This window comes from Zootermopsis nevadensis, unplaced genomic scaffold, assembly GCF_977971745.1.
Source record: "Zootermopsis nevadensis isolate Lab colony 2312 unplaced genomic scaffold, Znev_1.0 Znev_ptg000017l, whole genome shotgun sequence".
NCBI lineage: Eukaryota > Metazoa > Arthropoda > Insecta > Blattodea > Termopsidae > Zootermopsis > Zootermopsis nevadensis.
Genome location: NW_028259149.1, coordinates 9,428,369 through 9,455,864, shown reverse-complemented (window position 1 = coordinate 9,455,864; position 27,496 = coordinate 9,428,369). Strand labels below are relative to the sequence as shown.

Genomic DNA, 27,496 nt, shown 5'->3' with positions numbered 1-27,496 from the left:
TAAAATGATCGCCAGTCAACCAACATTCGCGTGTTATATAGACAGATTTTTAACTCGTTAATTGATATTGTTTGAATTTCGAACAAACGGCAAGCTGTCTGTGTCGCAGGAGTAATAATCTGAATTGATTTTGAGGATCCCGGAGACAGAGACAAGAGACGGAGGATGCGATTAACACCCAGGGAGATGTCCGTCGCCTCTCGTTACTTGCAGGCAGGGATTGTGCAAATGAAACACGGTCCGCGCAACAGTGTCATATGAAACAGATCGTCGAATAAGTTTATTTGCTATACGTTTTAAGAGTCTGTTACAGAACTTGCAGTATTTGTCACAGGACTCAGAAAATGAAATTTGAGAGCCTTGAAACTTGATGTAGGAGGAAGTTAATATATTATCGTTTATGTAATTTTGGCAAAATACAGTCAATATTTTTTTTTAAATTCTACTGCGTAGCGAACTAAAGGAATGTAATTCATAATCCCTATCATTGCTTTTTCAGACAACTAGATATTTAATACACCTCTCTCCAATAATTAATCTATAGCGTTATCAATTCTAAGTGAACAGTCATGTTATTGTTTGTTTTGTACGTGTGTGAAATTCATGCTTATGTATTTGTCGCTGCCAGAAAATTACGAGCGGTTGGTGTAGCTCTAGCTTAACAGATACCATGTTTGATCTCGACCTGGTATATTACTGAAGCTTTACATGATGATCCTAGGTACTCGAGACGAAAACTTAGATAGTACCTTGAAATATTTTACAAACGCCTTCGACAAATTTTTACTAATTCACCATTAATTCTGTCTACCTCGTTAACGGTATACTTCCTCTGCAGTTGGTGCGGTGTCATTAAACAACCTAAGAACAAATAAGGAACATTATGACTTTTCTAAAATGTTTGAGTATCCTACCGCCCTCTTGTCCCGTTTAGGTTGGATAATCGGCACTCAACTGTATTTTGCTTTGACTTCATTTCACTTTTGCTCTAAACGTGACGTATATGTTCCTATATAGTAAGACCTCCGTAGTGACTTCCATAGTTAGACAAACGTTCGTTGTTGAGTGGGAAATTATGGGTTACAGCTGTGGTAACTGTAATACTTACGAGGGTCTAGCAGTGATGTCTCTCCCTTCGTTCGGTTATTTATGAAGACAAGGACACAGTGGTCAATAGTGTAAAGTTTGTCTTTCGTCCAGCGGAGGATATGTGCCCTGAGGAGTGCAAACAATTACTAATGAAGTATTTGAATTTTTAATTGGAACTCTGGTGTTTGGACTTGGTTAACACCAGTGTTTAGAGTCTGCACCTTGGATAGATAATCATTTAAAAAAATAATTTATGAGTAACCGGGTTATTAAACTCCACCCTCGTTAAACGAGCATAATTGATATATCTTATATCTTAATTGCATCCTGCTTGTGTTCCTCAATACAATACTTTTATTTTCCGTCGTTTCACAAGCTTATTGTTAAAATTACATAAAATTTCACATAAAATTGTTACATTTTTAAAATTGACGACATGTTTCGATATACAATTCTATCATCGTCAGGTCTATCAAAATTAAAATTAAAATCTGGTGTATCTGTTGCTCTGCTTATATTGATTTTGTTTTTACCCGTTTTTGATTTTATTACATCTCCAGGCTTCTTCCATTTAATTTTGGAGACTGCGCCGATATAGGCACCCAGGCGCAGTCTCCAAAATTAAATGGAAGAAGCCTGGAGATGTAATAAAATCAAAAACGGGTAAAAACAAAATCAATATAAGCAGAGCAACAGATACACCAGATTTTAATTTTAATTTTGATAGACCTGACGATGATAGAATTGTATATCGAAACATGTCGTCAATTTTAAAAATGTAACAATTTTATGTGAAATTTTATGTAATTTTAACAATAAGCTTGTGAAACGACGGAAAATAAAAGTATTGTATATAATTGATATATGTTACAATGAATAAAATTTACCAACTTTTTTCATGCAAGTTGTTTAAATTTATCATGGAAGAGTTTTTAGAGGAAATGGAGAAGAAAAATTTTGATTGTGTTTATAGTACACATAAATATGGCATGAATTAATAAAAATTAATTTAGCAGAAATTATTTATCATGTTATCTTGTCACACAAATGTTGGATATATTTTTAGAATATTCTAAGAGTGAGATTTCTAGATACTTGCTACATTCGGCTTATGAATTTTTTTTAAATTGGCTCTACAATTTCGAAACTCAGTGCTATTAATATTTCGGATTTGTAAGCGTTTTTAAGTGTTCCTACCACGAAGTACATAAAATGAACGCAATTTTGGAGAGGTATTGTACGTCATCTCTGACGTTACTGAACGATTTTAAAGTAAAGTTTGTATTAACTCAGACTGCAACATCCTTTGTTTCTTGAATATGATTTATTTTCCCATCGGCTATATTTAAAGTTGGTGTTTTTTGTGGATCAAAGTTGTTGGTGCTTGATAAAGTTACGTTACTAAACGCAACTAGAAACTACGTACAGAGATGAGAATAATCTCTTTTATAACTGGATTTGTAAATAACAGTCACATAAATTGATTTTACTGGAGTCGGTGAAGCATTTTGGAAAATAGACTATTGTTTCGTATAAATCTTTTATCTCAATGAATATTAAAGCATAAAATCAGCTTTGGCTGAGCGCTGTTTAGCTACTTGTTCATGAGAACCGTCGAAACGTTCCCCATCTCCTCAGTTTGTTGTATAATATAATCCAATTAGAGTGTCGTCTCTCGCTTCTTAATACCGCAGTAGCAGTTCTGGTTATGACGAGATAAGCCATCTCAGCGATTGAAATAAGTTAGCCAACGTATAAACTAACAGCGCTGCTTGGTTAAAAAACATGCATCATGATGGTGAAATTTTTACCTTCTTCCTTTTGTGATTCAATTTAGACGGCATTGATCCAAACAGGAGTTAATATATTAGAATTTTGAGAATCAAAACACATTGTATTTGGAACTAATAGAAATAATATATTATTATATTCGTACTTATTTATAAGAAGAGGGATAAAAGTGACTACAGTAATTATCGACTAATATCACTGGTATCAGTCACATAAATATAAAATACAAAATTGTTGTCTCAAGGTTAACTTTAGATGAAATTATTTGCGGTTATCAATGTAGATTTTGACGTAATCGATTAAATATTCTGCAGTCGATAGATACAGGAGAAAAATTGTGATACGATTGGACATTACATGAACTATTGACAAACTTTAAGTATGCCCATAATTGAATTAGGAGGGACGTATTATCCTAGATTCTTATTTAATTCGGTTAATTAAAATAATGAAGCGAATTAAAATGTGTTTGAATGAAGCCTAAATTACATAATCTTCATTAAATGCTAGTTTAGAAGTTAGTCTAGTAGTAAACACAGAAAAAACTAACAATTCTAATTTCCTGGGTGTGTTCTTATATTCATGTCTCGTCGCCAGACTTCAGGAAAAACTTGTCGTACAGGGTGTCCCGCAATAGGATGTCCATTGCTTAACTACGTGATCCTGGGATCATTTTGAGTAGACAATTTCTAATTACCATTAGTCCGATCCGCAACTGTTTGTCAAGAAAATCAGAAATAAGAAATATCATTTTATTGCATTTTTGATGTTTGTAATTTCATTACAGTTTAGTTTTCAGGAATACGTAGCATTACATTCTGAATTTACTATCGCATTTGGGCCTCGAAATGGCCACCATTATTGTCGTTGGATTTGTCGAGGCAGTCCAGTGGCTTGACCAGCAAGATCATCAGATCCGTCACTTTTAGAATACTTCCTCTGGGGGCACATGAAATCTCTCGTGTTCGCTGTTAAGTCAAACACAAGGGCCCAGCTTGTGGAAAAAATAATGGATTGCTGTGATTACATAAAAATGATCGAGATGCTGTAATGAGGGTTATCAATTCTCTTACAGGAAGAGCTGAAAGATGCCTCGACAAAACTAGTATATAATATAAAAAGTAAAATTTGTCCCACTATACGCCATGTAGGCGTTTGGGGTGAGTGGAGGTATAGCTTCTCTCTTCCTTGACCTCAGCACTAGATGGGGGTGAGTGGTCAGCGTCACGCCCCGGCCGGCTTTACCCCCGGGAAAGGACTCCGGTACCCATTGTAGAGGAGGCTGGGTGGGCCCCAGAGCCGGTCTGCACGCAGAGGCTAGAGGAAAAATCCTCTGCTCCCGTCGGGGATCGAACCCCGGTCGTCCAGCCCGTAGCTAGTCACTATACTGACTGAGCTATCCCGGCTCATAGTATATAATATGAGAACAATAAATTGACAACTTGGTATTCCCGGATGTGACGCCTTGTGGTTTTGTAAGAGATTGTTAACGTTTTAGAGAAACACATAGCTTCCATGTGCAGGGCGAAATTGTTTATGAAATTTAGCAAAACAAACGAAAGCCAGCGTTATGGCGCAGAATGCAGAGGAAGATTCCCTTTCTGAACTTGTGTATTTTTACTATAAATCCGTCTCTCAGTGACCATCAGTGTAAAAGGGATTTGTATTTATATTTCAGCTATATAACTTGAGATGGAAAGAATATTTCTCTAATCATACGCTCTGATGCTGAAATTTATTAGGTTATTTGAAGCAATCTGTTCATATTTTAACGCACTTTGCTTCCCCAAAGGGCACCCTTAGCCGATAAAGTCTAAGAAGTTGAATGCCACAGGGATAAGAGTTGCAATCCCTGCCAGTGCACTAAATTATGGCCTAATGATGTCCTTACTTAGCTGTGTTGCCCTGCAAGCAAACATTATCCGCTCTTATCTTCTGTGTTACTTGCTGGTTTTCTGTTCCTAAGACGCTTACAGCACGCTCTGTCTTAACGAACTTATTCTCGAGAAGGCTATTTGCATTATACCAGTATTTTGTTACGTACATTTGATGTAAACGACGTTTCGGGAGTTGGCTACTCTCCCTTCCTCAGGTGATTGGTTGCCTTCTATTTCATTTTTACAAATAAATCGAAATAACGTGTTCCACTGTGTCCGTTTTGTAGAGTAGCATTCTTTTGTGTTCACTGTATATATATATATATATATATATATATATATATATATATATATATTGCATCCCTTCACCGATAACATTTTAATGATTTTACCATATTCTATTAGTTAGTAATCATATTGCAAGTGGATTATTTCATCTACTATTCTGATACCGACATTTTTCAAAATTTTAATGATGTGTCAGCGATTATTTGCGCTGGCAATGTGCCGTGATCTAAATATATATAATTCAGCAAACCTGGAGATGACAAATTTCAGTCGAAACATTAATGAAAACTTGAAAATAGTGTGAAGTGTGTGATGAAGTGGTGGTAATTATGCGGAGGGGTGGCGTTGGGCCATTGTTGTTCATTTGTAAATGCAGAATCTTGTGTGGCATAAATAACCATCGAAACGTACTTTATGAACAACCTGTGCATAAATGAAACTGAATTGGTTGAGTATAATGACGACAGAACTTTTCGACGACTTTTATGAGCATTAGGTTTTCATAAGAACGGGGAATTTCTTCATCCGAGTCTTTGTGATTGAACCTTAGCTTATTTATAAAAAGTTTTGTGAACAATGAAATATAATTTACATTCATAATGTTAAGGCTCTGTTTAGAATAATAATGGGATCAGTGGTCGTGTTGTGATATATTTTAATAAAAACTCGTCTCTTTTAGGCGTGTGTTTCCTAGATGGCAGCAGGTGCAGATAATTAATGATGACTCCATAATGCTGCATCCCAGTGGTAAGTAACAATGCAGTGCCTCCGTGTTTCTGCTCTTCGTGTACCTGCCTTATCCAGGACGAACTACTAATTCAAATGAGGCGTAGGGTTAATTTTGCTTAACAGAGTTCACAGATCCTTTTATTCCTGAAGAAGTATTAATACCTGCATGAGTAATTGCACACAAAGCCAGAAAATATAATATACTAGGAATATTTTCTGGAAATAAATAATTGTTCTGAGAACTCATTTTTTGGGGGATTTTGAGCTTTATATTCTTAGTTTCCTTATGCAGTATTTTTCCAATAGAAACTCTTAAAAATAATTGTCGTCGAAAATAACTAAAAACATTCATTTGGAAGATAAATTTCAAAGGATTCTTAATAAGTATATCTAGCTGGTTGAGAAAAACTTTTAGTTAAAAAAAGACGTTTGAAGAGCGGTATTTAGACAACAGTATGGAATAGATAACGACATATAACTATGCCAAATCTGAATAATATGTTTTTAGTTAACTCATTCGTGAACAAATGTCATTTTATAAGTTCTGTGTGCACTAATACCTTCAATAATTGGACATATGTAAATTTCTATTTTATTAATTTATTTCGAATATTTAAAAGGAGAATCTCTATAATTATAATAACGCCTTAAATGTAATAATTTTTAAATTTTTACACAATTATTTGATGATGACATACAAATATCGCCAATTAGTGTATAATTTGCTGTGTTTATATAGCAGGATCATTTACGCAAGTTTTTCTCCTTTTATATCTGCGTGTTACTGTCTACAGCGCTCATGAGCGTGTTACTCTAATCCTGCTGAGATGATATATTGACATGATTAATGTATTCGAGAAATACCTGTTGTCTACACGCTGCAACAACTCGGAAGATAGCCATGTTTATCCTGGCAGCCGTAAGAACCTGGAATCTCAATTACAATATCGTTTGCTCCTTTCGGTGGAAGTAAAGCATGATGGGCATGAGGATGATGACTATGTTATCGATTTCAGAACGACACATTTCTCCAGGCACGTAGGTAGTATTTTAACGTCGTGGTCAGAGCAAACTGTGGTGTGCACACATTAGATTCCACTTACACGGGCAGAATTGCAGACACGGAAAAGACACCACTTCTTTCGACGTCCTCCCCCCTTCAGGACATCTGCGCCGTGTCTCGGGTCGTTACAGACAAGAACGTGACCTCTGGGACGATGAATCTTCTATATCAAATAGACTGACATACTCACTGACTGAACAATTACCTGTCCGTGTGATATTTGAGGCTCAGTTCTGAAAGACGCAGACAATATATTTATCCGTATTTAAGGCTCTAGATACTCGAGGATGGAGACAGTATGTTTCTCTGAAACATTGGTCTCTACCTTGACGTCCATACGGTGTTACAACCCAAAAGACCAACCCCGACAATTTCCTATCTAGCCTACTATTTAACCGACTAATTGGTTGACGAAATAAATAATTAATAACTCGAGATGACAGAGTTTTACAGGAGTAATTTTTCCAGAAATTGTTATTAAACCCATGTGTCTACCTCTGTACACCATAATCGTCCAATTGAAAAGCAAAAATTCGCCTGTTAGCTTTGCTCTGTCTGTCCATATGTAACAACTCTAGGTAGGTCGAAAGGATTTTTGTAAACATCGGTGTTAAGAGAATTTTATTACAATTTATGGACACGCTCGAATTTTGGTTAAAATCGGGAAATAATAGCAGGAACCTTTCATGAACACGTGTTTGCGTTTCTGCATGAAAGTGACTGGATGGGGAATCAGCAGTCCATCTTCTTTACCATACTTACTTTATTACCAAAGTTATCTTGGGCAACATCGTTAGTCCGACAAGGGTTTCCTTGGCCACTCCCCGGCTACTGACTTCACTGGCGCCGGTCAGTGAACATTTATCAATTTTAATTCATCTTAAAATATTACAGATTAGGCCCTCTGGCGTGTCACAATTATGAATAAACTTGTAAAATTAAGAATTCTTTTAAGGAATTAGACGATTAAATCCTGGCAAACGTGCAGTATCGTTTAGCAGTGCGTATATTTCCAAACTTGTTAAGCCACCTTAATTAGATGATTTCTTGCGATTTTAATCGGTAAAAAGTGCTGTTACAAAAGGTAGAAGAAATTGATAACAATTAAACTTATTCAGATATGCATTAAATCGATTTCATGGCGGATGCGATGTAGTGAACAACCGACTCGTGTTAGCGTGAGTTTGTGACTGACGTCTGGAAGATTCGAGAGTCCTGTCGTGCGGATGGAACAGACATGTTCTGTAGATGAGATGCTTTGCTTGTCAACCTATACGAGAAGCTTCTCTCTCACAGGACATGAACACAAAGCTTCAAATCCGAGTCAGTGTCGGATGCAATAGATAACCAAGTTCAAACAACAGCGCACTGACAGCTCGTTATTGTGTTGTTTTGCCCAGCGTTCTGAACTTCGAACCTTGAGACGTAGAGCGCAATATAGTTATTTAAGGAGTTATTTATGTTAATATAAACCTACAAGACCACAATTTAAATGTTAGTTGGCTCATGATCAAATGTGTGCATCAAAACACTATAAATTTTGACAGCTTTGCTCTCATTACTAAAGTATCGGAATTATAATAATTAACACTGCTGAAACGTCATGAACCTGCAGATAAATAGGTCAGTGATAGATTCAAGAAGAAAATGTATACATTACAGGAGATGGACGATATTAGACCTATGGTGGTGACGAAATACTATAATAACTGCATGAAATAAGGTAGGCTGAAGAGATGACGATGCAGAATGTTTTTTTATCCGAAACGCCTGTATCTACCTTCAAGCCCACACGGCTTTACGACCCATAAGACCAACATCAAAGTCTTCACAGCCGTTGGAGCTCCAATTCTCATGTCCTTGGAACATTTCGTATACCCCAATGAATTAGCGAGTGAATGTTTGACTTAAGCTGCATTAGATCAGCACAGTCTTTCAGATGAAATGCTAAGATTTTTGTGTTTTATGTCAGTGTAGGATTCTGCAGCAGCTGAAGAAATTAACGAATCGCGCGTTTCGCCGTTAAATAGGGTTTATATAAAAACCGACTTTTGAAAAAACCGGTTTCGAATTCCAGTTATTTCCAAAAAACCGGTTAAACCGGTTTTCGAATTTTTACCAAAAACAAAACAAAATATAGTTAAAATATTAAAAAAATATTTATACTTCTTTTAAATTTTTTCAGTTTATTTAATAATTATGAAACTACAAAAATATAACAAAATAAAATATACTCTATACAAAACCAAATAAAAACTAAAATAACTAAAATCCATACAAAATATGAATTATAAACTATGTCGTTTGCTAGATGCAAGTTAAAAATTTGTAGCCTCTCAGAAACTAATTCTAATGTTTTCTTAGCATCGCAGGAACTAGCTATTGGAACTAAGCCCAAATTAAAATCTTCCGCAAAATGGTGTACGTTGATATTAAAATATCTGCGATTTCTTTTGCTAGTCCACTCATCTAAAGTTATAGAAAATTTTTTCCCATTCTTCCTAATACAATCCAATTCATTTATCATTTCACGTTTGGCATTGTCATAAAACGTATGAATGAGATCCATTACTCGAGAGTTGTTTTTGATAATGAATATCCCCGTTGTTGCAAAGACACTCGTATGAACGAGCTTGTTGTAATGCTATTAATGGATAATCCATGCATTGCAGCAAGTTTTGCTATAATATCTTCTAAACTGCTCTTTTTCACGAAATTAAAAATATAATTAATTTGTGGATTTGCATGTCAAACATTCGCCTGAATCATGAAGTTTAGTTTTACAATAATATGCTTGTGCCCGAGGCGATTTCAAGTCAAAATATTAACGTTTTTAATTAATTAATTAACTAATTTTTCAATATTAATTCCAGTATCTAAAACCGGTTTACCAATTTTACAAATTTATCTCAAAAAACCGGTTTCTAAGCCCGGTTTTTAATTACCGACAAACCCTAGTTGTGACAATGGATCACCATAAGTGTCGAATTGTGACGAAGATCTACAAAGCGTGAGCAAACGTGATTAAGCGTGACAGCGTTATGAAGCGTGATTTACTGTAAAGGCGTGACGAGATGCGGCCAGAAGAGTCGAAATATGTCGAATATTTACAAAGCGTGTCCATGCGTTACCAAGTGTGAGAAAGCGTGACTAGGCGTGACGTACTGTAACGGCGTGACGAATTGTGGCCATATGTGTCGAATCGTCACAAAAAAATTTCAGAACATTAGCGAACGTAACAAAATACACTAACCTAACCTAACCTAACTTAACCTAACCTAACCTAACCTAAGCTAACTTAACCCAACACATGCTAACCCAACCACTAGTTACTTCTTGTAACGTATTGCAATGTAGCCAAAATAATCGAGCCGCACGTAACATAAGGTAGACGTGGCGAAACGTGACATGGTGATCACGCGTTCTCAAGCGTGACAAAGCGTGACTATGCGTGAGCTGCCCTCACGTCGTGACAAGTGATCACCATAAGAGTCGAATTTGGACGAATTTTTACAAAGCGTGAGGAAAGGTGAATAAGCGTAATGAAGCGTGACTAGGCGTGATTTACTGTAAAAGCGTGACGAGATGTCAGAAAAGTCGAAAGATGACTAATTTAAGCAAAGCGTGACCATTCGTGACAAAGCGTGACTAGTCGTGACTTACTGTGACGGCGTGACAAATTGTGGCCATAAGTGTCGAATCGTCACAAAAATTTTCAAAAAATTACAAAACGTAATAAAATACATAAACCTAACCTAACCTAATCTAACCTAACCGAACCCAACCCAACCTAAGCTAACGTAACCCAACACATGCTAACCTAACCACTAGGTACTTCTAACGTATTGAAATAAATCCAAAAATGATAGAGCCGCACGTAACATAAGGTAGACGTGCCGAAACGTGACATGGTGATCACGCGTGCTCAAGGGTGACCTAGAGTGACTAAGCGTGACCTGCGGTCATGTCCTGAGAAGGGTTTATACGAAAACCGACTTTTGAAAAAAACGGTTTTCGAATTCCAGTATTTCCAAGATTTCCAAGGTTTTCGATTTTTTACAGAAAACAGAACAAAGTATAGTTAAAACATTAAAAAATATTTAGATTTATTTTAGATTTTTTCAATTTATTTATTAATTATGGAACTACAAAAATATAACAAAATAAAATATACTCTATACAAAACCAAAAAGAAAACTAAAATAACTAAAATCCATACAAAATATGAATTATAAACTATGTCGTTTGCTAGATGCAAGTTAAAAATTTGTAGCCTCTCAGAAACTAATTCTTAATGTTTTCTTAGCATCGCAGGAACTAGCTATTGGAACTAAGCCCAAATTAAAATCTTCCGCAAAATGGTGTACGTTGATATTAAAATATCTGCGATTTCTTTTGCTAGTCCACTCATCTAAAGTTATAGAAATTTTTTCCCCATTATTTTTAATACAATCCAATTTATTTATAATTTCACGCTTGGCATTGTCATAAGACGTATGAATGAGTTCCATTACTCGAGAGTTGTTTTTTGGTAATGAATATCCCCGTTGTTGCAAAGACTCTCGTATGAACGAGCTTGTTGTAATGCTATTAATGGATAATCCATCCATTGCAGCAAGTTTTGCTATAATTTCTTCTAAACTGCTCTTTTTCACGAAATTAAAAATAGAATGCGTTTGTGGATTTGCATGTCAAACATTCGCCTGAATCATGAAGATTAGTTTTACAACAATATGCTTGTGCCCGAGGCGATTTCAAGTCAAAATATTAACGTTTTTAATTAATTAATTAACTAATTTTTCCATATTAATTCTAGTATCTAAAACCGGTTTTCGAATTTTACAAATTTATCCAAAAAAACCGGTTTCTAAAACCAGTTTTTAAAAACCGACAAACCCTACCGTTAAACGAGCCATGGCAGAATAGACAGTGCTAGATGAATGTACGTTCCTAACCTCGCCTTCTACAGGTTAATGGAGTCTTCTGATCCAGTTACACATAATTAATTGGTGTTTCTATGCTCCAAGAACGCGGATTAAAGTCGTTCTTGCTGTCTTGTGCGATTCAGTTACTGCACGTGTGGCGCATTGGAACTTCTTGAGGGCATTCTTCAACGGTGAAATAATTTTAAGGTAAAGCTTTTGCGGAGTTTCTACCTGGAACTGTGATTAGTTCAGTTGTTACTGGTAATATTTATTGACTTAACCAGGTAAATAATTTCATGGAGAAGTCAGAGTCTGTCTTGAAAAGGTAAAAGTCACTGAGCAAATCAAGAAATTCTCTGTCTTTAATGAAGCCCGACGTTTTATCATTACAAGAGTCTGCCACTAGCAGATCAACCAGTCCACACTGCCTTAATTTTTAAAGATTATTTATGTCTTTTACGTGGTCTCTTTCTTTCAAGTGTTATCATTAACATTTTAATAAATTTGAAGTTCAAATAATTTCGCAAAATCCTGGGCTCCCCCTGTTGCATTTCATAACACGCTGGGTTTAACGGCGATGAGTTGCCAGCCTTGCCGTCTGTCTGAGACTGCTTATTCAATATATTCGCAGATGACCTTCTATGTGATGGCCGTCTCCTGCAACCGCGACTTACGGACCCGCTGTCCCACTTAAGTTCAACCCGAGTCGTTGCGGTTTACATTAAGATTAGTCTTATGTACGTACTGGCAGATACTTATCATTCTTTGTCAGTCTCACTTTCCATAAAGCAAATTATAATTATGAACATTCGATAAGAATCTTTAAAAATTATCAATGAAACCAAGAACAACTTATCGGGACTCGAACTCAGAACAGATTCCAGGGGTTTTAGTTTTCGTTCTGTAATTTTCTCTTCGAAATAAACTATTTTGGTCTTGGAGCCGTTCTTCTGTCGTGCTTGGATTTCGAGGTACGGAAACAAAACTCAACGGGAGTAGAACCAAGGACACTTTTTGAATCTTCTGTCTCTCTAAAATCTTATCCTTTTTCCACTGGGTTTGTTGAGTTTATACCTTCTCGTGCTAAGAGGGAGCATACACACATGCAATTTCAAAATTATGCATAAGATATCAGAAATTTCTTCTAATTAATTATAGTAATATATATATATATATATATATATATATATATATATATATATACCAGATAGCACTAAAAACTAATATAAACCGATCATTATACACCGCAAACTGGTTGTTAATTTAAAGGAATAAATTGAAATTTAAAACGTCGTTAAAGTAGCACATTTGAAACAAAAACAGAATCTGTAATTAATATTCATTATTGTGAAAATATACTTCCGATATGAAACAGAGGCGGACTCCGGATTGCATTGTGTTGGAAGGATAACATACTTTAAAGGAGCTGGTTCTCGAAGGGCATGAAAGTTTCCAAGCGCGTGGGTGGGTAAGATAGGCCTTCCCTTTAAATTAATAAAGTGAAGGTGGTCTCTTCTTTTCTATTGGACTCGTTCTATACGTTGACTGGAAAAAAGTAAATGAAGTCCCACACTTCCCTTTGAAATGGTAAAATGGCCGATTCTTTTCAAATTGTATTCCTTTGTGATGGCGCTACTTGTTTGTAAATAACTTCAGATCTACATTATTATGATGCGCCGGGATATTTGCCAGCACATTGTGTAGCTAAGGGCTGATTTCACCAAGGGCAGGGATTATTCTCTTCGCCCCCCCCCCCACTTCTAGGTATCTTTCGAGGCACATTCAGCATCACATCCGACAGGTACAGTGTGCTCTTTGTCGGTGGCAAATCCTGGTCTAGAAGTCAGATCGTGTGAAAACGCAGTGTTATTAAATCTCTTAACAGTCGCAACAGACGCTAAGGCATTTTAATTAAATTAAATTAATGTATTTAAGTGCTTGACAACTGCCAAATAAGGCCAATAACAGCCAAGCACTAAACCATAGTACAGGATAAAATATAATAAATAATAAAATTAATTTAAATAATAATAAAAGTAAAACATTACAAATACAAAAGCAAACAAGCAAATGAAACTAAATATATAAATGTACCATAATAATAATAATTCAATTCATTTATTGAATAATATTATTATTATTAATAATAATAATATATCATCGTTGTGTTATACACTAAAACGTTTGCTGTTTATTCCTCCAGTTTTAGTTGTCTGGCGGTGCACTGATTCTCTTTATTCGGGGTTATAGCGACTGAAGCGTGACGCTGGCATTTATATCCAAGATATGCCAGTTCCTAGATATTTATTTATTTTTTCCCATGCCTTTCCATGGCGTAGCACTTACACTTAATTTGAACTTAAAGTAGAATATTATGTTGCGTTTATTTGCGCTTCGCATGCCAACAGAAAACCGTATGCATCTGTGCATCATGTCTGAGGTCTAAAAGCGTGGGGCATAGGGCCCTGTACTCACTAAACGTGAGGACAGGTGGTATCCTGGATTGAGTGGAGTCAAATCCTCTCATGTCAAGACGCACACGATTAACGCTACCAGTGTCAAGACAAGAGTCACAGGAAATCGAATCTAGGATCCAAAGGCTGCGTGCATGAGTGGCATAATTCATTGCTGTTGTGAGATTTTAGGTTCTCACGGCGGTGATTATAAAGTGACTCTCTTCTGAGATGATGCGCCATGTAGTCTGGTAGAAATTGACCGACGTTTCAGAGGTTCTTACTGCCCACATTATTCCCTGGTTATGAACCTCTGAAAAGTCGATCGGTTTCTACCAGACTACGTGACGCAACATCCCAGAAGATAATCATCATCTTCTTGATTTTTGTAACAGTTTCACGTAATTACATTTTATTTACATATTAATTTCGTCCTTAAATCCAACGTCATTTTTATCGGTTTGAGATTATTTATTTAATTAAGCAAATATCACTCTGTATAATGTTAATGTCATCGTTCCTTATTCGGCAGTCAATGAGTTGCCTGATAAGATTAAGGACATTGGTATTATTGTTACTAATCGATGGTGTTTGTAAAAATGAACATCTTGCCTTGAACACTGTTCTTGTCTGTATAAAGAACAATTGATAGCTGCTAATTCAGGCGTTTGAAAAACACTAGCATCATCCTTATTTTATATGGTGATAGAACTGTCAGAAATATGAAACTTCTCAAGTATGCCATTTTTCTACGAAAATGGAAAACAGCATAACATCTGAGGGCAATATTTTCCAAGGCATGACATTGACTGATGGACCTTTGTACAATGACGTAAATTTCTGGGAAAAAAAGCGCACGCTAATAGAACATGCGGTGATGCAATCTACGGGATGTAATCCTTTGGAACTTCACGTTTTATCTTGCTAAATGCCACGCTTAGTTCCCAATAAAAGTGAAGTCATAGTCATTGGACACAAAGGGATGAGATGTAATTAGAAACGCAGCGAAGTCCCTCTTTAAACGACTACACTGAGATGTCTTTCATGAGAAGCTAATAATCGTCAGCTAATCAAGAAATCTCGAGAATTTTGTGGTGATTTCATGCGCAACTGACATGGCGTAGGGCGTGAACATCTTCCACTTTACGCATGAATCAATTCCAAAACGGATAACCTTATTCGAATCAAATTTAATATTGCAGAATTTTGCGAAAATTGCAGACACATTTCAATTTAAATTTAGATCGGACAAATTTAAAAGCATAAATATATTAAAACTCATCTTAGATAACTTTCGAAAAGTTGCGTAAATTTATTTTCTAGTTTACTTGAATAAACAAAAATAATTTTATACATGAATATTGGCCTTCACTACAGTAATTGAAATTGATTATTATGATTGAAGATGACGTCATGAGCAATTGAATTGAATTTTTGTTTTTCACTGGGTAAAGTGATAGTTTACTCTCTCAAATAGGTCTTCAGAATAGAATGTAGTAGTCGGCATTCCCCTAATATAAACCGCACTTAATTTGTTCCTGAAAATAATTTTTATTTGTGTACCGGCTCTGCCACAGAATTAATTCTGGTATAATTAATGATTTCTAAGCGTCGTAACACGCATGCTTTTGGAGTATCTCCAAGGGAATGTCATAAGAAGACAACCGACGATATTGGTTTGCGCGTAACAACGAACAACTGACAGCAAAACAACTCGGGACTGACGGGTTTCATTTTGAAATCACAACCGTGTCATCCCAGTAACATATAATAACTTTCATATGTTATTAACTTTATCACTTCGAACATAGATTAATCCCCCCCCCCCATTTTACAGGCCTTCGGTCACAGAATAGAAGTCTGTACTTCAGTTTGCACATTCCAATGTCGTAGATGTTCGCTTGATACACACGCAGATCTGTTACAAGGGCAATAAATGTCCCATAGCCTTTATGAGATTTCAAGTTGGACTTTGGATTTTGTAATCTGGGTTGACGCCATGTAGAGGTTACCGACGTTTCTAAGGACATACTGCCTGCACCTGCCTTGTTGAAATGTGTAAAATTGGGATGTGGGTAGATTATGGGCTATAAGGATGGTGGCCTTATGTGACAGTGTAAGGTACTATCCTGGCTTTTACCCGGAGTGACTGAGGAAAACCAGAAAAATGTCAGTAAGGATAGCAGGTACCGGGGTCTAGATTTGAAGGCGAGGACTGCCAAATATGAGGCAGGAGTGTTAACCATTTGACTACGAAGTTCGGTAGCCTACGTTTCTATTGTTTTAGGTTATCGTGTTTGATAATTTTCTGAAAAATGTTATAAAGTTAGAATTTATAATAGACCGATACTGATGAGAGTGATTTCATCTGATAGGTTTTAGTGTAGACTCACAGTACCAATTTTTTTCTAAATCCGTTGCATAGTTTCGGAGCCAAAAAATGCAGAATTTTAGGGTTTGTGTGAAGTAAATTGCATAATGGTAACATTGAACACGCACAGTCATGAAGAAAGTTTGATTTCATTGTTTATGTCTTTCATAAACTTCGAGAAGGAACTTCTTTAATTAGTTTATAAAATGAAAGGAAGGACTGAAGAGTATTTTAACCACCAGTGTGTTCAGTAACTCGATTACAGGCGTTCGTTTAAGGAAAGTGTTTCAACATTGCAGTCTTCTGGGCTGAGGTGCCGTGTATCTTGCAGATTGATACTAACGTTTCCAGGGAACATGTCGCCGCCTCAAAATAACGTTCACTGCCATGACAACCTAAAATTTCATAACCGGTTAGAGTCTGTGGAAAAGAGAATCAGTTTTATTTGCTTTTTGTAACAAACTTTTCGCCCATTAAAATAGGTGTGTTGTCTGGCTACAGTGTAATGCCCAGTTTTCTGTGACGTAATCTGTTCTAATTGTATGTATGATATATTCAGATCGTGATGCGGAATGCGTGTGCAGTTGTGGGCCACTCGTGTTAGTGAAATCACGAGTTCGAATCTTGCTATGGATATTGATTAGAGTCGGGTTTCTCTGCGCTTTATCTGTTCATGGAGACCTTGCGATATGCTAATCCAGCACCCAGACTTTCGTACTTATTATTTAAGAAATTTGCAGTTCCAAAATTATCTAATACTGAATCAGAACAGATAATAATTATGAACCATAGAAGCTGAAGGATGTGACTTGTATAAGTAATCGAAGTAGGTTGTCTTGGTTATAACGTCACGTGATTCCAACGTTTTCGGTGAAACAAATTTTGTTCCATCTTCTGGGCTGAAGACCTTTAATTGACAGATATTTACTGGGGTTATGAAATCAGGAAGGATGGTATGGGAGACAAATGTTTGAAGGTTTATAAGGAAAGACTGGAGGAAGGAGACTATTTGGGAGACCTTGGTGTGAATGGAAGTATGATATATATATATATATATATATATATATATATATATATATATGGGGGACTTATAGGGAGACAGGGTATAAACGGAGAGGTCTGTCCTAACAGTACGAGCTAATCTTTCTCTGTGGTTGTTTACTATGCTTGCCGCAAAATATATCCGAGCTTCGTTGGTCGTTATAAAAACACATTTTGGCGGCGAGCCAGACGAGGTACGGGTTGGGAGGGGAATCGATAGCGCAGAAGGCATATTACTACCACTTCCATCTTCCCTTTCCATCTTATTGTGATGTTGCTCAGGCTTGCAGATATTTTGCTTCTATTATAGCACGAATTATTTTTTTATCGTGGTTGTACTTCAAGCGTAAGCAATAGACATAACCTCGTGGATTTTTTTTCTGCCGTCGGCGAACAAGGCATGGGGAAACCGTAGAAACAAGAGAAATTTCTTCTATTTTTATCCTCCAACACTCTACGGACCTGATGCTTCAGTGTCACCAAGAAAGTGATGTTCTCATCGCCCTGATGATGGAAGCAGCAAGAACCTCTGAAACTTGGGTAAACCTCTACCAGACTACGCGGCCCAACAACCCAGAAGACAGCCATCGTGAAAACCTCAAATCCTACTAAAATAATGTTCAATTGGAAAGCACCGAATGCTTCCAACAAGAACAGAATTAATCCGAAGTTCAAACATGGTCCGTTATTTGAATTTGTGAATCGATTACGGTTAACGTGTTGTTTGACAAACAGGAATGGACAAACATGTAAATGGGCACTCTTCACACAATCCCGCACTAAATAATTGAACCCGAAATAATTGAAAATTGATATAAGACCGCCTTCTTCAAAGCACTGGTGTATTTTTGCTGTGTTGGCGCTTGAACACTTTGGCTCCCGTGAGAGAATTCTATTGAAGGAAGTGGTATTGTCCAAATTTGGCTGAGGAAAGCTCAAAAATATGTCAGGACAGTTGGTTTTGAGAGCAGAATTTGAACTAGGGACCTCCCGAATTAGGAGTAGTAACCACTCGCTGGCGACGTTTCAGTGATAGACAGACTAAATGTAGTTACAGCTTTCATTATTCACCTGTCGCCGAGAGTTATGATTTTCTTAGCTTTTATTCAGTAGAAGAACACATATAAATAAATTTTCCAGAAGTATTATTCGTAACTTTCTCTTCTGTCTGCAGTTTAATATCCTTGTGACGTACTGCTCACTTGTTCTGACATTTGATTAACTCAGTTTCTTTCTCCTCGTGGAAATGAAAAAAGCTAATGCTGCTAACTTTCAGGACATGTGTAAACAACCTCCGGCCATGATTTTAGTCCCACAGCGTTGGCGGTTCTGGTAACTCGTCCCTTGGGTGCACTAACAAGGGAGCCCGGTGGACTGAAAACCTTCTATTCTGTTCTGGGTTTACATGCAGCGTAGAAATTGACCCTTCTCTGACTTCCTGGCCAAAATATTAGTTGTGGGCCCTACAGTTTCTTTTTAATATATCATTTTTTTCTACTTTTTTCACTAATGTTTTATAAATCTCGTTAGAGAATTTAGGTTTTGTGCGATATTTAAGTTTGTAGCGTGTTTGCCTACGTTTCGGGCGGCCAGGATTCCATTCTCAGTGAAGTGAAATATTTATTACCACGTCTTTAACCTATTTATAGGCAGTATTATTTCATTGATTTGTTAACTCCACATTTGTTTTCTTCTTTATTCACACTCCAGAACGATAACAGTGAAGTTGGTTTCTCAGCGTGAAGGATTAAATAAACACAGTATCTAAAGAAATACAAAACCAGAGACACGTGACAAAACATATTAGCTGTAAGGACAATACGACATTTAAAGAAACAATCAGAATCCCTAACTTGTTTATAAACCTTACAGTTTCAATAATCTCAAAACACCCCTCCTTTCTCGAATGTAAACAAAGGAAGAAAGAAAACAAATAAATACATAGTTAAAAATAAATTAAATTCTGCGACTTTCAAAACCATTAAAAAAAATCACCTTACTGGAAATCGAACTCCATCCGCCCACAATGCTACCAACTGAAATATTACGGGAAAAAATAAGGCCACGTGCTCCTAATGTGAAGGAAGTGTATTACAAAGAAACAGTTGGAGTGTCGACACTTAATATTTTGTTCCGGCGGTAAGAGCGCGGTCCAAGCTATACTGCAAAACCGGAGCCGAATCTGGGGGATTTCAATCGACCGGATTCCCTTGTGAGTTCACTGGCTCCTGATCTCCAGTCTGCGCACACATTACAAAGCCTGCATTGCGATTCTGCATCCCTCACTCTCAGCGTCACTTTCAGACTTTCTGTTCATTACCACGTGACCAAACTATTGTTAACAGAGGAACTTGGTTCAGAATATTGAGATATAACGGAGACTGAAAGTATTTGAGAACAGAGTGTTGAATGTATGTGGGCCAATGCAACGAGGGTCTAGATAAAACTGAGTACGAGGAGTTCCATAATTTATTTTCTTTAACAGGACGATTGGAAGAGATGAGAATCACGTACAGAAATTTAGCGTTGTCAGCTGCTTGTTTACATTATGCGGTATTTTTCTCGAAAATGGCTGGCTTTAATGTAAGAAACATGAGAAATCAAATTATTCAGAATGTACAACATTTGTAGCTTCAACACTATTTCTAAAATTAACAGTTTTGAATAAAATCGACAATTTAAAATCGATAAGGACTCCCGGCAGCAATTTCTGAACTTGACGGCCATTTAAAAACACTGACGTTTTCCAGATTATGTTACCAAACCAGAAAACATCTTTGAGCACCCAAAAACTCATCTCAGGAACAAGTTCCTCAACACGCACATTTCCCATCAGGCGTATGACTGACATAGACGTGTGAATAATATTAAAATGAATTCTAAACATATAGCGCGTGGACTAGAATCATGTGGCGAGATATTGTAAACACGGATTTTATAAAATGCGGAAATTATTTGACAAACTGCGCTTCTGTTATATATAAATAAGGATTCAGCTTTATAGAATTTAGTTAATATAAAATTAGGGGGTCGAACAAGTCATCAGCCTAATCCTTGTATTGGAGAAGAATAATAATATAAAATTAGGGATAATTCTAACAAATGTTTGTATTAAGAAAAGTGATATGAGAATGTAGGACATTTACTTCTTGTCCTTGGCTTGATGCTGCTGTTGCATACCCTCAAGGAGCAGTACCATTACTTAAAGCCACCCAGCAACGTGAAGTCACGAGCTAGGGATCAAACGCAGCGTTCACTATGAGCGTCAGGCACGAGCATTATTGTTTACAAACAATTTCAATTAGAGTACTAGAGATTAGTGAAGCACCTGAGCACCAACATAAATATTACATGCGAACCGTACCCGCTGAGCCAAAAGTAAGTTCATCTTTCTGCCGCGATGTGTTAAAGAGACGGTCCGAAACTGACAAGACGAATTAGGAGTTCAACATTCGCCAATTTAGAATTTGTGAGAGCGCTTTCTTCCGCGGTGGTTTCAGCTTTGTCTCAGGCCATAAGTCAACTGATATGATTTAGTTCATAGAGTGAATATGAAGGTCAAGGGTTTGAATGTCTGTAAAGAGATGTTGATTATTCCCTTTTCCGTTATGCGTCATGTAAGCCACAAAGTGTTTTCGGAAATTAAATATTTATTTATGGGTTATTTAATGACGTCTTCAGTATTTTATATTATACAGCGTCGAATAAGAGATGATGATAATGCAATTGGCAAAATGTAGAAGAAGGGGTCGTGATCGACATATTAAAATGCCCCACGTTCGAGTCTGATTGCCGCTAGCAATTTTTAAATACAAATAATAAAAATTTGTCAATTTAATAATAACCAATCACTTTAATACGACTGTAAAGTCAATGTCGTATAAGTCAGTTTTGTGCCATGGCATTGGTGCAGTTATATTCAGTGATGAATCCATTACAATTTGGGCAGTGCTATTATAAAGAAAATGAGAAGGACTTTGACTGTCAAAGGACAAATTCAGATGTTTGGAGAGCCGCAGATAATGGTTGGCCTTGTCACAGCAGGAAGTCAGTGATAAGACCACCGAACTGCCGTTCTACATGTAGTGAACGCGTTAACGACAGGACGTAAAATGTTATTATCACCTCCTGACTAGATGACGATGCTAAAGTTTATACATCGGCTGTTTTCTCTTAAGCCTCTCCATGGTCGTGACGGGCACTCACACCTAAATGTCAAGTACTTCTGCCCTATCAGTGAAAATATCCATTTTGTTATAAGTACTACGGTGATTAAATAAATGTGGAATAATTTGGAGGAGCATTTAGCGTGCTGGGGGGAGATGGGAAATGCGTATATACTTTCTGTCTGGAAATCTGAAAGGAGAAAGTAACACTTGGGAACACAAAAATATGAGATGATAATTGGAGAGTTTTCCGAAACGTTAGAAAACCTTCAGCTATCGACGCGACTTATTACCGAAAATCAGAGTTATTTACTGAAATGAACTGAGGTAACGAAAATTATTTGATCGCTCGTAAAGGGACTGGATATCTTTCTATATTCTCCGTCGCATATTAAAAATAAATGGATTTCAAACATTGGTTGTGTTTAAAAGCCTTTTATGCTTTTTATTTATCTATTTATATCTTGCACATGAACGATGTGGCCTGCCAGGTCCATCCAATTCTTCACATTACGAGAGCGTATCTGTGTCCAGTTTGGTGAACATCAAGTTAGTAAAGTGAGATTGAATTAGAAACCAGAACATGCCTGTTCTCTTAGTTTACACTACTGTCGAATGACTGATGCGTGATGTCCGTGGATGTATGTGTGTGTGTGTGTGTGTGTATGTGTGTCGTATCAGCGCTTAGAAAGAGTCTGCTGATTTTTATGAAACTCTGTACAACGGACATGTCACGTGTTTAAATCCGAACTATTCCAGAACGGAGGTCGTGTGGAAACAATACGCTATTCCATTTATTTTGTGATGACAGATGGAACTTTACTGTTATTTGTGACTAAATGCGGAAAAGTAGCATTAAAACAGCGAGAAATAATATTTAGAGTCATACTACCAAATGATATATGTGTTAAATGCACACGCGTCTGTAACTCTGCCAATAGTATTGCATGTCCAGTCTCCTGTCCCCGGAGTTACTGTTTTCAGTTCACATGTGTATTTTTTCTACTTATTAATGACACGTCACTGTCATCATTCCGAGAGCGATAAACCAAGGGGAAGCAGATATTTGATCTACCGATATACGAATATGAAGAATGTCACACACAACATACATGTCCACGTATATTTCAGCATAATTTTAATGAAACTGGACACGTATGAAAATGTTTGGACGTAGAGAGAGCTGAACTAAGAGGACGATGGAAAACATTTTATATTGAGGGGATTTATAATTTGTTGTCTTCAGGAAGTACAGAATTTCTATAAATTAACGGACGATGTGCATATAATATTAACGTCGGCACCGATCCATTTTACTTTTCTTATGAAGCGGTATTTTTCATTGTGTTCCGAAAACACAACCCAACTTATTATGAATTATTTTATTGACATTTTAAACAGTCATAAAGGAGACCGTACTGTGTGCAGATATACGAACGAACGTCCTTGTATCTAAGCTGCGTGCTGCAGTTTAACCCTTTTAAAAATAGTGGTAACTATATGTACCACATCCAGACCAAATGCAACAAATTCTGTCGTATGCAGCAAGGCCCTGCTCAGCTTGTTTCTTTTATCATCACCTAAGCAGTCAATTTTTCATTAAACCCATTGTATATTCACCACTGTCTTCTGTTCAACTTGTCTTTACCAGAAGGGCGAACAATCACTGCCTGCGAACCTTCACAGCCAGAAAAGAATCCTCTTTCTCCCTCCCCCCCAGTCGCCGGTATTAGTTAATTGCAGCGGTAAATCTTCACATAAAATCTTAAATAACTGTATATCGCATTTCACTGAAAACAGTATTATATCTGAGTTTCTTATGGCTGTCAAAATGTTAGTTGCCAACTTTTCGGAAGGAAGTGTCGCCTGAAATTGCGGCTATTTGTTTCTCCGAAACGTCGGTAACAACATGCAAATTTAGTTATCGTTACAACCCAAAAGACCGCAGTCGACTTTTTCTGTATAATTTATTCGATCGATCTATCCAGTTCGAGAGTTTCCGTTAATGTCACAGGTAATACAATCATAGGGACTGCCAAGCAAGTAATTAAATTATAGGCCATTTGTACGCAATGGTCTACACAAATTATCATTGCATGAAGTGCCCAAAATAAACGCCCAGTGCGGAGTTATGCATATTTTAAGTATTTGGTATCAGCAATAAACAAACTTAAACAACAATTCATTATGTAAAATACTAGGCTTGAAAAACGCTTTCAGAAAATGTATTTATTTCGAAAATTACCTTTAGAACACTCGTCTATACTGATATGAACAGGCCATGAAACATTGTCGATTACTGCCTGTTCTGAGTTGGACAGCTCAATTCATACGTGACTGTGACCCTGAAATGCGGTCAAGGGCAGCGTATTTTGTTTTCGTCGCCATATTTAGACACAACCTGGATTTTACTCAGCCTCCTCTTCAGCTGACTGCAAAATGAAGCTTTCGGCTAACTTCAGTCTGGTGCGTGGAACTTCAATGCCATATCTCATATTCCTCCGCCACGACGTTATTGTTCACGGGGACTTCTGTTGTTTACTAAAAACAAAGGCATTTATTTGGATAAATTTCTCTGAAGAATCTTACAGATGTTAGTGCGAGGCATGAGTTACAGATGCTTAAGGCACAGTGAATGGAACAGAGCTAATCTAATTTTTGATTTTATGAATATCACGCGTGTGAGATCACCATCAATCTAACTTCTTTCAAAACCGCCACAATATCGTCACATCTCGTTTTATTTGAAAACATTTTTCTTGGTTTATGTCAGTCATATCAAAGCGGCATTTCTCATTAAACTTTATGAAACACTAGAACAAAGAAAAGCCAGGTTCCCTGAGCACACAATTTTTTTTACCGCAGTGTTGAACAAAAGATTATTTTTTGTGAGTGTGCTGGTAATACGCGAACTGGAAACGCGATATATGACGCTTAGCCCACAAACTTGTAAGTTCAGGCACCATTGTGAATTATCACAGGGGATGGTACTTTCAGTACAATAGAACCTAAAGCATTGTTTCTAAAACCATGATGCGCGTGCCATTGGTGACTCTCAGAGGTATATCATTCATTGTTCTGCACTTCTGGCATCTGCACATCAATGGGCTATTAAGGATTCCGCGACAGGGCATGACCTCAGTCTGCGGATGGAGGACGTGCCCTCCAGATATGACGATGTCTGCGAATATTTTAATAAGCAGTAGCGACAACAGACAAGGGGTGGTACTCGGTCTTGGGGTTGGGCAGGGGCATAACTCCTCGCTGTAAAACACAATATTATATGAAATGTTATACAGGGCCTCGGACTTACTCGGTTTCTCTAGAAACATAAAAGATAGATGGACGTGATATTTGAAACTTGAAATATCAAAAGTCTCTCTTTCTTCTTCGAAAATAGTACGGGAGGGAAAGAAATTTCCTCATGTTGCGAGGATATTGATTGATAGCAGAATCTTGTTAACATCTTTCTAGTATAAGTTAAAAATTAAATATGCTTTTTTGTGTAATACTGGTAATGAACCGTCGCCTTTCATAGAAGGCTGGACATTTTTGGGCTAGCTGAGCTAATATCAGTTTCTCAGTAAGTTAGACATTTTGTAAAAAATTGCCCCGAATTAACCCTAATAGTCCAGTCAAAGACCGTTAATGCATTCATTGAGTTATCTCGGCTTATTACACAAAGCAGTGTAAACCATTTCGGGTTAAGCGAAGAATGTCGAACTAAAATAAGTGTTTAAATGCTTTCTCTGCTTGCTTTCTGGACAAAACCATTTTTATCTTTTCCTAGATGGTCCAAGAAATTCGCAGTAGGATTCTTTTAAATAAAACAAACATTTTCCGCGGGATTTCAGATTATCACGGCGGTAAGACCCATTTTTCCATTTATCCTGCGTAATATTATCAATCTGAGGAGGATTGGAGTATTGCCATCATTTAATATTGCCTTGATGCCGTCAGGTACATGTTTTACTGTGCCTATCTCTCAGTGGAATGCAATAAAATATTTCCACAACAAAAATAGTATTATTTTCTGCGGTGGACGTTAGGCGCCCCAGTGTATATGTGTTCAAGACATATCAAAAGCAGATGTTGATGTGATGGCATTTCTCATCCCACGTTGGTACAGTCTGCAGCATCCGGCAAATTCATAGAATTCTCTGTAGGCAATGAATGTCGGGTTATCCCTTTGAAGGTGAAGCTTACCTAAATAGTGTTGTAAAAGATAAGAAGTTGTACCTCAAAGAAACCGCAACAGTATTTATTACATAGCTGGATTGATTAATTCTGCGCAGAAAGTTTTATTGATAAAGCAGGTGGTACGTAAAGTTTACGCTAGGCTTTAAAGTGTTAATTTTTGCAGTAGAATCATTTAAATTTAAGTCTCAGTACTAGGACTCAACCAGAAATCTGCAAATCTCGACTACAATCAAATTAATCAATCAGTCAATCACGACATTTAAACTGAAGCATAACATTTGAGTCCAAGGCTGAAATGAGGAGTCGGTTAGTGCATGTAGTCTGCACGTATCAGGAATTTTGTTGTGGTATTTATGTCTTATTGGCATTGCCTGCATTCTCCGTTCGTGTCGACTAGACCTGGCGTTCGGTAACCGCGAAACTGAAGACCTTCGTAGAAATGCGGTTTGCACTTAGCTATGACGACAGCAATTAACCTAATTCGTTGATCACTTTGGCCAGAGGAAGGAGCTGGAAGCCATCAAAGTCATGATCGGGTGGAACTTCCAAAAGTGGAACAATTAATGTTTTCGTTTTACGGGGATATTTGTGGATTAAGTTGAAGAAAGTTCTGATGATGATTACAAGCAATTAGTGCTTCACGAAATCAATGAAATTAATGACAGCGCAACATGTGGTGGTGGACAGAGCGAGGAGAACGTGAAAGGGATGTAAAACATTCATGTGGCGGGATGTCTCCCGAGAAAATTTTACGTAATTCCTTCAAGAATCCCCGCCAATCGCGGGTGTTGCGTTACTGAAAATTACGGCAAACACAAAATATTATTTGGCTATACCAAGGTCTTATGGGAAATTGAGGGTTTGGGGAAACAGCCACTAGTGATATTAACCAAAGTCTACGTACTGTAGGTAGCTAGTAATAGATCTATAATGGTGTCACATCCCAGCAGACAAATTTCGACATCTTTACCACCGTTAGAACCTTAAATCTCTCAAAGCCCAAGTTGCGTCTTCATTCATCGAACAGGTTACGTAATATCACGTTTAAAAATAATAATAATAAGACAGAAAGTTTTACGAAAACACAGTGATTAAAATCTGGAAGCTTTAAAACTGATTTCAGACGCTGTTATAGCATTAACCAAGTAAAGGTTAATCTGTTGGTGTTGAAGCTACAATTTTTCAACTGAAACGTATAACCTACGAGGTGCGATCGGAAAGTTTCCAGACTGTGTCAATAGAGGGCGAACCGGATGTAGTACGAGCTTCTGCCGCTAGGGGTGCGGCCTACATTCATAGTAAATCAGTGTGCCAGCCGGCATCATCGAATTAGCATTTGTTTCTTAGTTACTGGCGTTTTGGTAGTGCATTACACCGACCCTCCTGCGATTTCGGAATGGCGTGTGCATCAAATTTTGCCAAAGACTCGCCAGAACGGCTACGGAAACCTATGAAATGCTAAAGCAATGGGTCGTGCACAAACTTTTGTGTGGCATTCACGTT

At 37.1% G+C, this 27,496-nt stretch overlaps 1 protein-coding gene across 1 annotated transcript in view; it reads left to right on the top strand.

The window, feature by feature from the left end:
• LOC110839339 (corin serine peptidase) overlaps positions 1-27,496 on the top strand; it is a 123,615-nt gene that overhangs the window by 37,106 nt on the left and 59,013 nt on the right. The window contains exon 3 of the mRNA XM_087350352.1: positions 5,725-5,792. The gene's annotated coding sequence lies outside the window, so the exon portion shown is untranslated. The remainder of the gene's footprint in view (positions 1-5,724; positions 5,793-27,496) is intronic.